General features: G+C 44.3%; 1 protein-coding gene across 4 annotated transcripts in view; it reads right to left on the bottom strand.

Moving 5' to 3' along the window:
* The window catches only part of NCKAP1L (NCK associated protein 1 like), a 97,041-nt gene that overhangs the window by 20,057 nt on the left and 62,383 nt on the right, over nt 1-14,601 (bottom strand). The gene's annotated exons all lie outside the window — the stretch shown is intronic.

Here is a 14,601-nt window from a genome sequence, read left to right as displayed (position 1 = left end):
AGGAGACTAAAAGACACACAAGAGGCTGAGCTCTAGCCTTTTTGCCTACCACTGGGGAATAAATGCCTTTCATCGTTCCAAGCTGGAAAGAAAGCATTACATAATTTAACACTATTTTGGTACCTGTCAATAGATTACATAATCGGTTCCCTGCCTAGAGTGCGCGCGGAACAGACTCCACCCTAGTGACAATCCTGCCTCAGCGACATCCACAGTGATGTGAGTACAAACCCTGCAATGCAGAGGAGGTCGCAACCTCAAAGGTATCAGAAACAGCCAGGGGAATACCGATTAGAAGACCTGGAGCACAGATTACAAGATTCTGTTCTTCCTGAGGGTGCAGTCAAATGGCTGATCGCCCCAGAAATGTCATTTTAACAGGATCAGTCTCCTTGAAACAGACTCTTCCATCTGCCAGGGAATCAGTCAAGCCCAGACCCCCCAAAGTACCAAGAAGTAGAAGCCTTAACGGCTAGACCAAAAACTTCCAACTTTAGCATGGGTGAGGGAGCACATTTCCCTATACATTGTGTAATCGCCAGGAAGAGATCACACCGGATTGCTCCACAAGTGGTCCAAATCACAATCTATGTGTCATCACCCCCTGAGAAGCAATGAAGAAACTATGGAGTAAGGAAGCTGAGTTCTTGACCTATTGGCAGGAGCTTCGCAGGATGTCCAGTGAAGATATGGCTCATTGTGGATCGAAGCAACCCAATTCCTGCTACCATGCCGCCTTGTGTGTGCATACATTTTTTTAAGCCAAGAGACTCAACACAATGTATCAACTAATTTTCCTTTGACAACCTAAAAAATCTCTGGAATAAAATAGCACCAGACAAGCAAAGCAAGTATCTTGCTTTGTTTTAAGGAATCGCAGCCAAAACGAACACAACCGAAACACTGTCAGCCAAATTCAACAGATTATTTTTATTCCATTTCTCAAACTATCCAGGGCTGAGCGCAGGACAACTTCTTTAGAGAATGAATGACGTGGGTGTGGGGTAAAAAGGCTTTTCTGGAATGTAGGCATAGTGCCCTCCTGGCAATTTCAACAACAACTCCAATCATCTTCAGCTACTGGCTGGTGCTGATAGGAGCTGTAGTCTAAAACATATACAAGGCACCCTGTTCTGGAGCACTACCATAACGAGAGGGACCCAAAGACTGGCTCCATAAGGGGAGGAGAGGCCCCTCATGATGTCCCTCTACGACTTCCATTACTAAGCCGCCCCGAGTAGACATGGTCTAGAGGGGCGGAGTAAAAATCAAATAAATAAATAAATAAATAAATAAATAAATAAATAAATAAATAAATAAATAAATACATGAGTGTATCTGTCCCATTTTACAGATGGGAAACACTAAGGGCCAGAATGGAGAGATACAGCTCTTCTATTAAGTTTCTAAGAATCTTGTATTGGTTATCTGCCATAAAGTAGTTTCTGACTCATAGCTACCTGATAAATTAATGGCTTCCAAAAGGTCCTGTCTTTAACAGTCCTGCTCAGGTCTTGAAAACACACCACCGTGGCTTCTGTTACTGAGTCAATTCATCACAAGTTGTCCTCTATTCCTACTGACTTCTCCTTTCCCCAGCATTGGTTCTTATGGAAGATATCATTTGGATGTCCTCTTCTACTGTTCTCTTCTATTTCTTTGCACTGATTATTGTAACAGTTCATGTTTCCATGTGACAGTTGCTGAAAAGTTGCACTGAGAATTCTAACCTGCTTTTTGTCCCTTTTGATGTCTCCTTTGCTTCTGTTGCTCACATTTTAAAGAATGGCATCAGTCTTCCATCTAGGCTTTTCTTTCATCTTGATTTCAGGAAAAATATTTTTGCATTGTTCCAATAAACTCTCTGTTTTCATTCTACATATATTCTAGTCAAGCAGGTTCAATAATGCAAATTAATTTTTATATGGTCTTTACATTTTTCAGGAATGTTATTTACACTGGCTGGTGTTCAAGAGCTTTGTCAGTGCAACAGGAATGTCACTATCAATTATGGAATTTGCGACTAATTAAAGAATTCCTGCTTTGATTTTGGGTTGTGCACAACTTCATCTTGTTGTACATGAATCACATGCAACCTGAAATTAAAACAGGAACACTTTAATTAGCATAAAGCGGCTGGGGACATCACTCCCATTGTCCTGCTATGCACAACAAGATATTAACCATTATATTTTGGCACAATGGTTAATTTAGTGCTCATCTATTTTTATACTAAATTCATGGCATGTATCATAGCCCACTCCTGATCTTGTTTTGTAAGAGAGAATACAGCTTGTCCATCTTTCTGCTTCCAATTATACAGTATAGCCTATTTGATTTCTATATTAGCCCTCTGGTGACCTTCATGTGAACAATCACCTGTTCAGCTCCCTAAAGCAGATATTTGCAATAAACTGGCTTTTTGACTTCACATAATTCTATGAGTCATTCTGATTGTTCATTTCTTAGGCAAAATTTTTCAAAACTGTTTGATTCTGCTTTATTTCCTACTTCTGTGTGAAATTCATCTGTTCTAGTGTGTGATCGTTTTCCTTCTGGATACATACATAAAGTTTTCAACTTCTTCAGCATCTATAATTGGAACATAGACATGGGTGCTGGTTCTGTTGATAGGCTTTCTAACGAGGCTGATGGATATCACTCAGTCACGTTTTACAATATTGCCTGTAGCTTCTACTTTGTCTCATCTTGCTGTTAAAGCCACACCATTCTGAGTTTGTCATTTCCAAAATAAGGCATTTAATAATTGTTTGACTGAAAATGTCCTATTCTAGTCGACTTTTGTGTACTCAAGCGAGTATTGCAATGTTTAAAATTCCATTTCTTGCTTTATCAAGGTTGTCTTAATTCATGTTTCTCCTATGCCATGTTCCAATATGTGCTCAGCAACACTGGACTTTCCTTTTGGCTCTGTGCACCTCAGCTAGTAGATGCTTTAATACACTTGCTTCATTAGCAGCAGCACTATTTGTACTTGCCCACTGCTGCTCCCCAGTAGCTGACTGAACGCCTTCTAACCCTATAAGTCTCATCTTTCAGCACTATCTCTTGTTTCATTTTATACTGTGTTTTCAGAGTAAGAAACATTTAGAAGTTGCTTATTGCTGCCTCTTTCTGCACAGTATTAACAGTAGTTAGCTTGAGTGTTACTACCATTGTCTGCCAAAAAAAAATCCTCCATCAGTGTGACCTTTCTACCCTTGAGGAGCTTCTCCATCTGTATCATCGCTGGATCTATTACTTATCTTCTGCTTATGTGAATATTAATTTCTGATGAGGATGAATGCATCTTAGTCTGTTGTCTCAGCTCTGAGCCTTGGTGACCTGTTAGTAACAGAATCTAGCCTCCTGAGGGTGTTCTCAGCTTCCCTGAGAGGTCTTCACTCCCCAGGGGTCCAGTTCAGTTCTTCTGACCCAAGTCAGCTCCTATCCCCTGAATTTTCACAGACCTTAATATATTTCACAGCTAGGATCAGGGAGGAGGAGGAGGAGAAAGGTGAGCCCCATTAGAACAGCCAAAACAGGATGGCCACCAAGCTAGTTTCTAGACTAAAAGGAGGGTATTGAACATTCTGTCAAAACTATGTAGCGTGTGCAAGGCTTTAGTTAGTTACGCCGCAGGCGATCGGCCTGGACAGAACATACAGGAATGTTAAGAGTCACGAATCCCTCAGCTGAAGACAGCCTCCCGTGAGAGCATCCAGGATAATCCTCTGCACTTCTTAGAACTGTGGAAGCAGGCAAGGTTCTCTGAGGGAGAAGGATCATGCCAAAAAAAAAGTTGTGTTAAAGGCTGCCTGCCACGTGCCCAGCCTCACTGAGCAGGCCAGCGTCTCTGTCCCTGAAACACAGACCTGTCAAACTTACAACCTGGAGCTGCATTTTCAGTGGCTTCTAGAGGAGAGGGGGGTGGGGGAAGAGTCAGAAGGAAGAGAGAGAACAAAAGAAGAAAGTGAAGGCAAAAGCCTCCTGCAGCTTTCATGCAAGCTGGCACAGAAAAGGACTTGTGGGCTGAACAAAGTTTTAAAACATTTATAGCTGTTAAAAGCAGAAGGGACCGGCGATGGGTGTCTCGAGCCCACTCTAGTGCACTCTCTGATGAAGCCTCTCTCTAAAACACACATGCTGCTTGATTTTTTGAGAGGCTCTGAATGACAGAGAATCCACCCCCTCCCACTGTTTCTTGGACAGACGGTGCCAATTAATCACCCTTGCAGCTAAACAAAACTGAGACGTGTTTCTAAATATTTTTCCAACTCTTTCGTGCCTGGCTGTTGCTTCATCTTCTGCCTTCTCCTGCACAAGCAAGATTCTAGAAGTGGCATCGAAGAAAGGGATGGTCAACACCCAGGTCTCAAAACAAAGGAATGTGACACCCACACTGCTGCTGCTGCTGCTGCCACCCACTTCTTGGAAGCAAACGGCAAGGCCAGCCTACATACAGGCTCCCAAGCAATATGGGCTTGCTGAGCCCTTCTTGACTTTATGCTGAGATCAGTAAAAAGAGGATTGGGGGGGGGGGGTGGAGAAGAAAGCAAGATCTATCTCCAGCCTAGGGATCACAGATCCCATACCCATGCCATGCCATGTGTTATGTCAGTCTCTGCATTTTTCTACCCTAGTTTGTGCATGCTCAAGATGCTCTGGAGCGTATGCTGCTTGGCCTTGCTTGAACTGTCCATGCTCACTGGCACATGGCTGGAAAAGTCTTCTCAAGGGGATGCCAATAAAAACAGAGAAAGAAAAACCTGCCCACACCACGGCAGCTGTCTCTGCTGCAGTTTCAACAGCACACAGCCCCAGCTCCATGCTCCAATTTATACACAACCTATGAAGCCGGGAACAAACAGGTACAACATGACAAATCTAGTAAACTATCAATCGGGGGTGGGGGGTGGGGGGACTAATAGCCAAGGGTGGAGGTCTGCCTTCATCCATCTCCCAGATCTTAACACATACTTTTTCCCAAAAGCAGATGTGACTATTGGGGGGGGTTGATTTTGGCCTCTGAAAGGCTGCATCATCCCACCAGCAGCAACAAACCTCTGCACAGAAATGGACAATCCAACCCCCTGGAAGCTTCTGAGACTGTGAATGTGAATGTCCAGTTTTAGGGCAAAACAATCGGGGAGCGGAGAGAGAGAGAAATACTCCGGAAATGAAGGTTCAGAATGGAATACGGAGGCTTGGGGACAGTAGGGGAGGCAATACAACCTACGATATATTGTGTAATGGTATAGGCACAAAAATGGTAGCAAGTCAAGATTTGAGTTACTTGGAAAATCATAGAATCAGAGTAACTGAGTTGGAAGATGCCCGTAAAGCCACTGAGTCCAACCCCCCTACTCAAGAGAGAAATCCGAATCAAAGGAGGTCCTACTAATAGTTGCCCAATTTTCTCTTGAATTCCTCCAGCACTGCAGTGCTCACCACCTCCTGAGGTAGTTAGTGCCACTGCCATACTGCTCTAACAGTTAAGAAGTTTTTCTTGATATTCAGTCGAAATCTGGGTTCCTGTAACTTGAGCCCATTGTTGCACGTCCTGTGCTTGATCATCCAGTAAAGGTAGTCATACAGAGGAGGAGGAGGAGGGGCAGGATCAGTTCATCCTATCCTGCCCCTCCTCTGTATGAGTACCTTTCAAGTATTTGAAAATGGCTATCCTATCTCCCCCAAGTCTTCTTTTCTCAAGGATAAACATGCCCAGTTCTTTCAGTCTTTCCCCACAGGGTTTGGTTTCCAGTCCCCTGATCATCCTTGCTGCCCTCCTCTGAATCTGCTCCAGTTTATCAGCATCCTTCTTAAAGTGCAGTGTTCAGAAGTGGACACTGTACTAAAGATGAGGCCTCACTAGTGACGAATAAAGGAGGATTATGCATAGCAAGGTTCTGATGAGTTCCAACACATCCTCCAACACATCACCCTTTTCTCATCCCAATGCAGTTCGTTTCTGATTCCACCTGACGTGAGTTTTGGGGAGTGACCCATCCCGCCTGTTCCTGCTTTAGCCATCTCGAGGTGAACGAGCACCCCTAATGCTGATCCCCAAGGCAAGCATCTCTTTGCACCAGTAGTTCTAACAATGGGGGCAATGAGAGATGCAACAGTGCCATCTAATGCCACCATTTTGTGACAAAGTTGAGCTTCTAGTGTGTTGTAGTAGATAAGAGTGATGGACTACTAGGACCTGGGAGACCAGAGTTCAAATCCCTGTTCAGCCATGGAAACTCATTGAGGAAGTGGAACTGGTAAAACCACTCCTTAAATATCTTGCCTACCTTGAAAAACCCTATTAGGGTAACTATAAATCAGTCCCAACTTGACAGCACAGAAAAAGCACAAGACATCACTATTAAGAGATGCAGGAGGAACCACATTTAAGAGCTCTACAGGAGCTGGCCATTTAATCATTGCCATTGCCTTTTCTTTATAAAAAGCTGGGAGCAGGAAGGGGATGAAAAGAGAGGAGAGATTAAGAGCAGGTTGTCCTTCAAAGGGAAGAGAAGTCTTACAGAGTGCCAGCTGTGCCCACATCCCTGGAGAAGCATTGCTTGGGGGGAAGAGACCATGCCTGAAAAAGGATTTTGGCAGCAGAGCCACCGTGAAACTGCTCTGCATTACCTGGAGCTACACAACAAGGGCATTCCTTCCTTCTTGTGGGATAGGGCTGGGCTCAGACAGGTAGCCAGCTTGAGAATGAAAAATCACTGCATGAACAGCCCCCTGGAAGCTTGAGCTGATACTGTGACACTGAAGTCAGCACAGCACTGTACCTATGGAGCCGGTCCTGCCCATTATGTTAAAAACACACAGGTGCATGCATTGGCATGGATCCAAGGTAAAGTGGGTTAGCAGTGCCATGTAGTAGGTGCTAGATTTAGGCATCTGCAGGCTACAGAGGTGAAGAATGTGTCAGTTCCCCTTCCCGGTTCTGAGAGAAAATCTCTGGTGTTCTCTGCATAGTGTTACACTTGCAGTGGTTTCCAACCTTGGGTAATCCAGATGTTCTTGGACTTAAAACTCCCAGAAGCCTTCACTGCTAGCTGTGCTGGCCAGGATTTCTGGGAGTTGCAGTCCAAAAACAGCTGGGGACCCAAGGTTGGGAACCACTGTGTGAGAGGAACCAGACAGCTGGAGGCTTCCTTTGTGGATCTTCAATGGAATGACGATGATGACCCAGGCAGAAGGAACCCTGCAGTGGCTCAGAGCCTATGGAAAAAGGAGATGATGTGCCTGGTTGCTAGGCAGCTATTCATCACATCTACGCTGTCCTCTATTCCCACACTCCACTGGTGAAAGGGGATCTACAACAATCTGGCGATAGTATCTGTGCCCAATAATAGGTTATTTATCATTCACTCCTTCTTCCAAAACGACAAAGTAACTTCACTCTTTTTACAAAGCAAATATAACTGTTTTACTTAAATACCACAGAGTTGTGGCATTGATTATTTTTTTTTACAGTAACTAAAAGGCAACTGTTCCTTTCATTCTGAATAATTAACAAGTAACTGATTTTCTAAAAAAAGTAATTGTAATGATAACTATATGCATGTGACAAAACAAATTAGTGTTTGAAAAGTAATCTTCTAAGCTCTCTTCCCAGCTGATAATAAAACACAACAGCACAGCTCAGGATCAGGTATACTGAAGCCTTATTAAAAAGGAAAGTTCTACAAAAGTCCTGTTGTGAGAAATTAACCTTAAAAAGGAAGAATGGGCAGCTGCTCTCCAACCATTCCCAGGCTAGGCAAGTCTCACCTTGCTTCCCAGTGCAATTGAGAAGGAGTTAGCCCTGGCAAGGGAAAAATCATGTCAAGTTACTTTGTTTGGACTACAACTTCCAACCCCTTCATGGATTGCTGCCTTGTCATGGCTAAGGGGCTTGAGTAACTCAGAGAAACTATGGGCTATGCCATGCAGGGACACCCAAGACGGACAGGACATAGTGGAGAGTTCTGACTAAACGCAATCCACCTGGAGTAGGAAATGGCAATGCCACTCCAGTATCTTTGCCAAGAAAACCCCATGAACAGAAACAAAAGGCTAAAAGATATGACGCTGGAAGATGGGACCCTCAGGTCGAAAGGCATCCAACATGCTACTGAGGAAGAGCGGAGGACAAGTACAAGTAGCTCCAGAGCTGATGAAGTGGATGGGCCAAAGCCGAAAGGACGCTCAGCTGTGGACGTGCCTGGAAGCGAAAGGAAAGTCCAATGCTGCAAGGAAAAATACTGCATAGGAACCTGGAATGTAAGATCTATGAACCTCGGGAAGCTGGATGTGGTCAAACAGGAGATGGCAAGACTAAACATTGACATCCTGGGCATCAGTGAACTAAAATGGACAGGAATGGGCAAATGCACGCTCAGATGATTATCATATCTACTATTGTGGGCAAGAATCCCGTAGAAGGAATGGAGTAGTCCTCATAGTCAACAAAAGAGTGGAAAAAGCTGTAATGGGATACAGTCTCAAAAATGATAGAATGATGTCAATACGAATCCAAGGCAGACCTTTCAACATCACAATAATCCAAGTTCATGCACCAACCACCATTGCTGAGGAGACTGAAATTGAACAATTTTATGAAGATTTACACCTTCTAGAACTGACACCAAAGAAAGATGTTCTTCTCATTCTAAGGGACTGGAATGCTAAAGTAGGGAGCCAAGAGATAAAAGGAACAACAGGGTAGTTTGGCCTTGGAGTTCAAAACAAAGCAGGGCAAAGGCTAATAGAGTTTTGTCAAGAGAACAAGCTGGTCATCACAAACACTCTTTTCCAACAACACAAGAAGCGACTCTATACATGGAAATCACCAGATGGGCAATATCGAAATCAGATTGATTATATTCTCTGCAGCCAACGATGGAGAAGCTCTATACAGTCAGCAAAAACAAGACCTGGAGCTGACTGCGGTTCTGATCATCAGCTTCTCATACCAAAATTCAAGCTTAGACTGAAGAGATTAGAAAAAACCACTGGGCCACTCAGGTATAATCTAAACCAAATCCCTTATGAATACACAGTGGAAGTAAAGAACAGATTTAAGGAACTAGATTTGGTGGACAGAGTGCCTGAATAGAGGCTCATAACATTGTACAGGAGGCAGCAACACAAACCATCCCAAAGAAAAGGAAATGCAAGAAAGCAAAGTGGCTGTCCAATAAAGCCTTACAAATAGCAGAGAGGAGAAGGGAAACAAAATGCAAGGGAGATAGCAAAAGTTACAGAAAATGGAATGCAGACTTCCAAAGAATAGCAAGGAGAGACAAGAGGGCCTTCTTAAAAGAACAGTGCAAAGAAATAGAGGAAAATAACACAAAAGGAAAAACCAGAGATCTGTTCAGGAAAATTGGAGATATTAGAGGAACATTTTGTGCAAAGATGGACATGATAAAGGACAAAAATGGGAGGGACCTAACAGAAGCAGAAGACATCAATAGGAGGTGGCAAGAATACACAGAGGAATTATATCAGAAAGATTTGGATATCCCGGACAACCCAGACAATGTAGTTGCGGATCTTGAGCCACACATCCTGGAGAGTGAAGTCAAGTGGGCCTTAGAAAGCCTGGCTAACAACAAGGCCAGTGGAGGTGATGACATTCCAGTTGAACTATTTCAAATCTTAAAAGATGATGCTGTTAAGGTGCTACATTCAATATGCCAGCAAGTTTGGAAAACTCAACAGTGGCCAGAGGATTGGAAAAGATCAGTCTACATCCCAATCCCAAAGAAAGGCAGTGCCAAAGAATGCTCCAACTACTGTACAATTGCACTCATTTCACACACTAGCAAGGTTATGCTCAAAATCCTACAAGGTAGGCTTCAGCAGTATGTGAACCAAGAACTCCTAGAAGTACAAGCTGGATTCCGAAGGGGCAGAGGAACTAGAGAACAAATTGCTAACATGCGCTGGGTTATAGAGAAAGCCAAAGAGTTCCAGAAAAACATCTACTTCTGCTTCATTGACTACGCAAAAGCCTTTGACTGTGTGGACCACAACAAACTATGGCAAGTCCTTAAAGAAATGGGAGTGCCTGACCACCTTATATATCTCCTGAGAAACCTATATATGGGACAGGAAGCATCAGTTAGAATTGGATATGGAACAAGTGATTGGTTTAAAATTGGGAAAGGAGTACGACAAGGCTGTATATTGTCCCCCAGCTTATTTAACTTATATGCAGAATACATCATGCGGAAGGCTGGACTGGAGGAATCCCAAGCCAGAATTAAGATTGCCAGAAGAAATATCAACAACCTCCGATATGCAGATGATACCACTCTGATGGCAGAAAGTGAGGAGGAATTAAAGAACCTTGTAATGAGGGTGAAAGAGGAGAGTGCAAAAAACGGCCTGAAACTCAACATCAAAAGAACTAACATCATGGCCACTGGTCCCATCACCTCCTGGGAAATAGAAGGGGAAGATATGGAGGCAGTGACAGATTTTATTTTCTTGGGCTCCATGATCACTGCAGATGGAGACAGCAGCCACGAAATTAAAAGACGCCTGCTTCTTGGGAAGAAAGTGATGACAAATCTTGACAGCATCTTAAAAAGCAGAGACATCACCTTGCTAACAAAAGTCCGAATAGTCAAAGCTATGGTTTTTCCTGTCGTGATGTATGGAAGTGAGAGCTGGACCATAAAGAAAGCTGACCGCCGAAGAATTGATGCCTTTGAATTGTGGTGCTGGAGGAAGCTCTTGAGAGTCCCCTGGACTGCAAAGAGAACAAACCTATCCATTCTAACGGAAATCAACCCCGAGTGCTCATTGGAAGGACAGATCCTGAAGCTGAGGCTCCAGTACTTTGGCCATCTCATGAGAAGACTCCTTGGAAAAGACTTTGATGTTGGGAAAGAGTGACGGCAAGAGGAGAAGGGGACGACCGAGGATGAAATGGCTGGACAGTGTCTGTGAATCAACCAACATGAATTTGGCCCAACTCTGGGAGGCAGTGGAAGACAGGAGGGCCTGGCGTGCTCTGGTCCATGGGGTCACGAAGAGTCGGACACGACTAAAAGACTAAACATCGACGACGACAACGTCCAAAAACCCTGGTCAGTCATGGAAGATTATGGGGGTTGCAGTCCAAAAAAAAAAAAAAAGAAAAAGAAAAAGAAAAGAGTAACATGTCCAAGCCTTGATAAAAATGGCCTTCCATCTTCTTCCTCTAGTAGTAATAGGGTCCCAAGAGGAGGCAGTCTGGCTGTGATCCTAACTTCCTCACTAATGTGTGCCTCTCCTGTTCTTGTTGACACTTGACAGAAGTTGATTGGTGACCCTCATTGTCATTCTACTCAAGAAAGATGTTTCAGGGACACAATCCAAATGCCTCTCTCCCTCCTGCCGTAACTAGATGAGGGTGCAAAGCAGGGGTTGCTCTCTTTATCCCATTTAGAGTCTTGCCACCGATAATCATCATCATAATTGAGACCGAGGCAGCGGGAGGAGAAGGCACGGAGGTAGAGCACTAATGGCCTAGCTTTGGAATTATTAAGTGGAGTTATCATTGACATTCTTTATGCACTTCCTTGCCTGTCGCAGCAGGCTCATCAAGGCAGCTTGGGAACTCCAGCAGAGCTGGTCCTGTGGTGGACAGCTCCTTCTAGCGGCGGGCTGCATCCAGAGCAAACCGAAGAGATACACTGAATGCAGGAAGGTGGTCGGGGTGGGATAAATGATGGCATTCAGGATTAAAGCATAGTGGGACCATCTGAATGACAACAAGCCAAGCAGATATGGGGAAAGGTGCTGTTTTGAGCTACAGCTAAGAGCTGTAATCCAAAGTACTGTATTTCTTTTTTTTTTCCTATTTATGAAGAAAACAATGCCTCTGTGTGTAATTCCTGGCACTGTAGCTGTAAACTAAGGGCCAGGAAACTTTGCTTCCCCCGAATGTGTCAAGCTCTTAACTTTCAGATGCTCCGATCAGCATACCCAGTACAGTATAGTAAGGCATTATGGGCGTTGTACTCCAAAACATCTGACGGAGCAAATCCTTCCCTACTCTGCTGGACATTAGGAAGCCACCAATCTAACCTGAGCAGAATGCTCTCAAAGCAATAATTCCTTAAGTAGGAATTCTGAAATAACCAACACATTTTGTCTTTTGCAAAATGCACATTCTGCCCCCCTCTCCCACTACATCCATGAAAAGCTTTTCAGCCGGCACATGCATACTTATATTCCACCCTTCAGTGTATCTTGCCAACTTGCAGCCGTTCCAATTACATTTAGAATACTGTGTGTGAGCCCAGATAAGGCTGATTCAGGAAAGGAATTAGTACTCAGTTTTGCAATCTAGATTGCCCTAAACCTGCTTCTTTTTTACTCAGCCGTTAGGTTAATGGATTTCTCATTTTGCCCTTGGTTTTCATTTCTATCGGGCTCAGAAGTGCCAGAGACAAATAATGCAAATTCACCCAAAGCAAAGGAGGCCGTATCCACATAGGGTTCCAAAGAAGTGTAGAGGAATATTCTTCCATAATAGTGTGTGTGTTTTTCTCCAAATAGAAACATCTTCAGAACAATATTAGTACCGTGCACTAGAGAAAACACAACCGCCATGTTTCTGTCTGTTAACAATTTCTTACTTGGGCTGTTTAGAGAAATGTGAATAACCCTAGAAGTCAGCCTTAATTAATCATAGTGAGGAAGAGATAAAGAAACAAAGATCTATGTTATATCCATGCATCACAGAGTTCTATGTATATTCAAACTCAGTTCATACAAACTTTGCTTGATTTGTAGCATAAGGGGCAAGAAAAAAGAACTTGCTAACCTATCACTGTGTTTCTTCAGGTGCTCATTGGGGGAATTCACACACAAGCTGTTGGGCCTACACAGGACACCCCTCAGAATGTTCCGCAGCTGAGCAGGAACTGGGCAAGAACTTTGCTCCCACCCCTCGTCCTGTTGTTCTTGGAGTGGGTGACATTCCCCTATGAGGGTGTGAGACACACAAGAACATGTTGTGTACTTTCAGCTGTGGTTCTTTGGGTGGTCATCTGTAAACTCGCACCGCGCATTCTCCTCTCTACTTGCCCACTTGCTCAGTCTCTTCTGTGGTAGATGTGGAACTCAAGAGAGAGAAACTGAGGTGTGCATTCCTGGGTTCATGCACTGAGAGGAACTACTTTTGAGGTACTCGTGAAAATAAAAGGAAAAAGGGGGGAAAGCCCTACTCAGCTCTAGAATGATCTGACTGTGGCCCCACAGAAGCCCCAGAACAACAGAGGAAAATGTAAGTTGCCTTGTTGTTTAATCAGGTTGGGGAGAAGGTCTGGCACAAAGTCCTTCCAGCTCTTGTGTGTGAGAAAAAAAAATGATAAGAGAGCCAGTGTGGTTGTAGGAGGGACGTGGTGGCGCTGTGGGCTAAACCGCAGAAGCCTGTGCTGCAGGGTCAGAAGACCAAGCAGTCATAAGATCGAATCCACGTGACGGAGTGAGCGCCCGTCGCTTGTCCCAGCTCCCGCCAACCTAGCGGTTCGAAAGCATGCAAATGCAAGTAGGTAAATAGGGACCACCTCAGTGGGAAGGTAACAGCTTTCCGTGTCTAAGTCGCACTGGCCATGTGACCACGGAATATTGTCTTCGGACAAAACACTGGCTCTATTGGCTTGGAAACGGGGATGAGCACCGCCCCTTAGAGTCGAACACGACTGGACAAAAATTGTCAAGGGGAACCTTTACCTTTACCTTTGTGGTTGTAGTGGTTAAATGTTAGACTAAGTGCTCAGGAGATCCCAGTTCAAATCCCCACCTAGTCATGAAACCAATTAGATTACCAAGGGGCCGCTCTGTCTCAGTGTGACTTTTCTCACAGGGTTGCTCAGATGATTAGATGGGAGGTGAGAAGGACAGGCATATATATGCCGCCGTGATTTTATCAGAGGGACACACATTTAACAAGCAAACAAACAGATAAACAAATGTGCCCGAAGAACACCGTTCTCGAGAAGAGCAGCAAAAACACGGAAGGGGCAGGACTGCAGTCTGTAGCAGCAAATGGGCAGCTTCCATGAGCCGAGCCAACAACCCAGTCAGTGGCAGCCCAGATTGGGGAGCGGGGAGAAATGGAACAGGATCCTTCCTCTACTTTGAGCAGAATTGCCTGCGAATCTTGCTGTTAGGCTGTGCTGTTCAAGGTGCCATCTACCAGTTTTCTATTAGTCACCACAAAGCAATATCTAGACTTACCTAAAGAGAGCTAACTGTTTATAGTTTCCATGGGGAAGCGTGACAAGATCCTACAGGAGGCAAGGCAATGGTTTCCATGGGGAAGCAACATACCCCAAGAGAGCTAGGGAATGGGAGACAATTCACTCTGGTTTCCACTCCAACCCACATCCAATCCAGAGGACAAGGTACCTACAGTGTGTGTGTGTATATATAAAGAACAAAAGCCTGCTATGCTGAAGGGGAAGAGACGCAGGAAGCATTCAAATTTCACAAGAGAGGGAGGGTGTGATGCATCCACATGTCACACGCTGAGACAAAATGCTTATGAGTCTCTCAAGGTCACGGTGTCCTTGCCGGGATGGCATCAACGGATAATCGGCACTG

The sequence above is a fragment of the Pogona vitticeps genome, chromosome 2 (genome assembly GCF_051106095.1).
Source record: "Pogona vitticeps strain Pit_001003342236 chromosome 2, PviZW2.1, whole genome shotgun sequence".
In the NCBI taxonomy this organism is placed as follows: domain Eukaryota; kingdom Metazoa; phylum Chordata; class Lepidosauria; order Squamata; family Agamidae; genus Pogona; species Pogona vitticeps.
The sequence above is the reverse complement of the archived record's forward strand: the minus strand, read 5'-3'. Positions and strand labels throughout refer to the sequence as shown.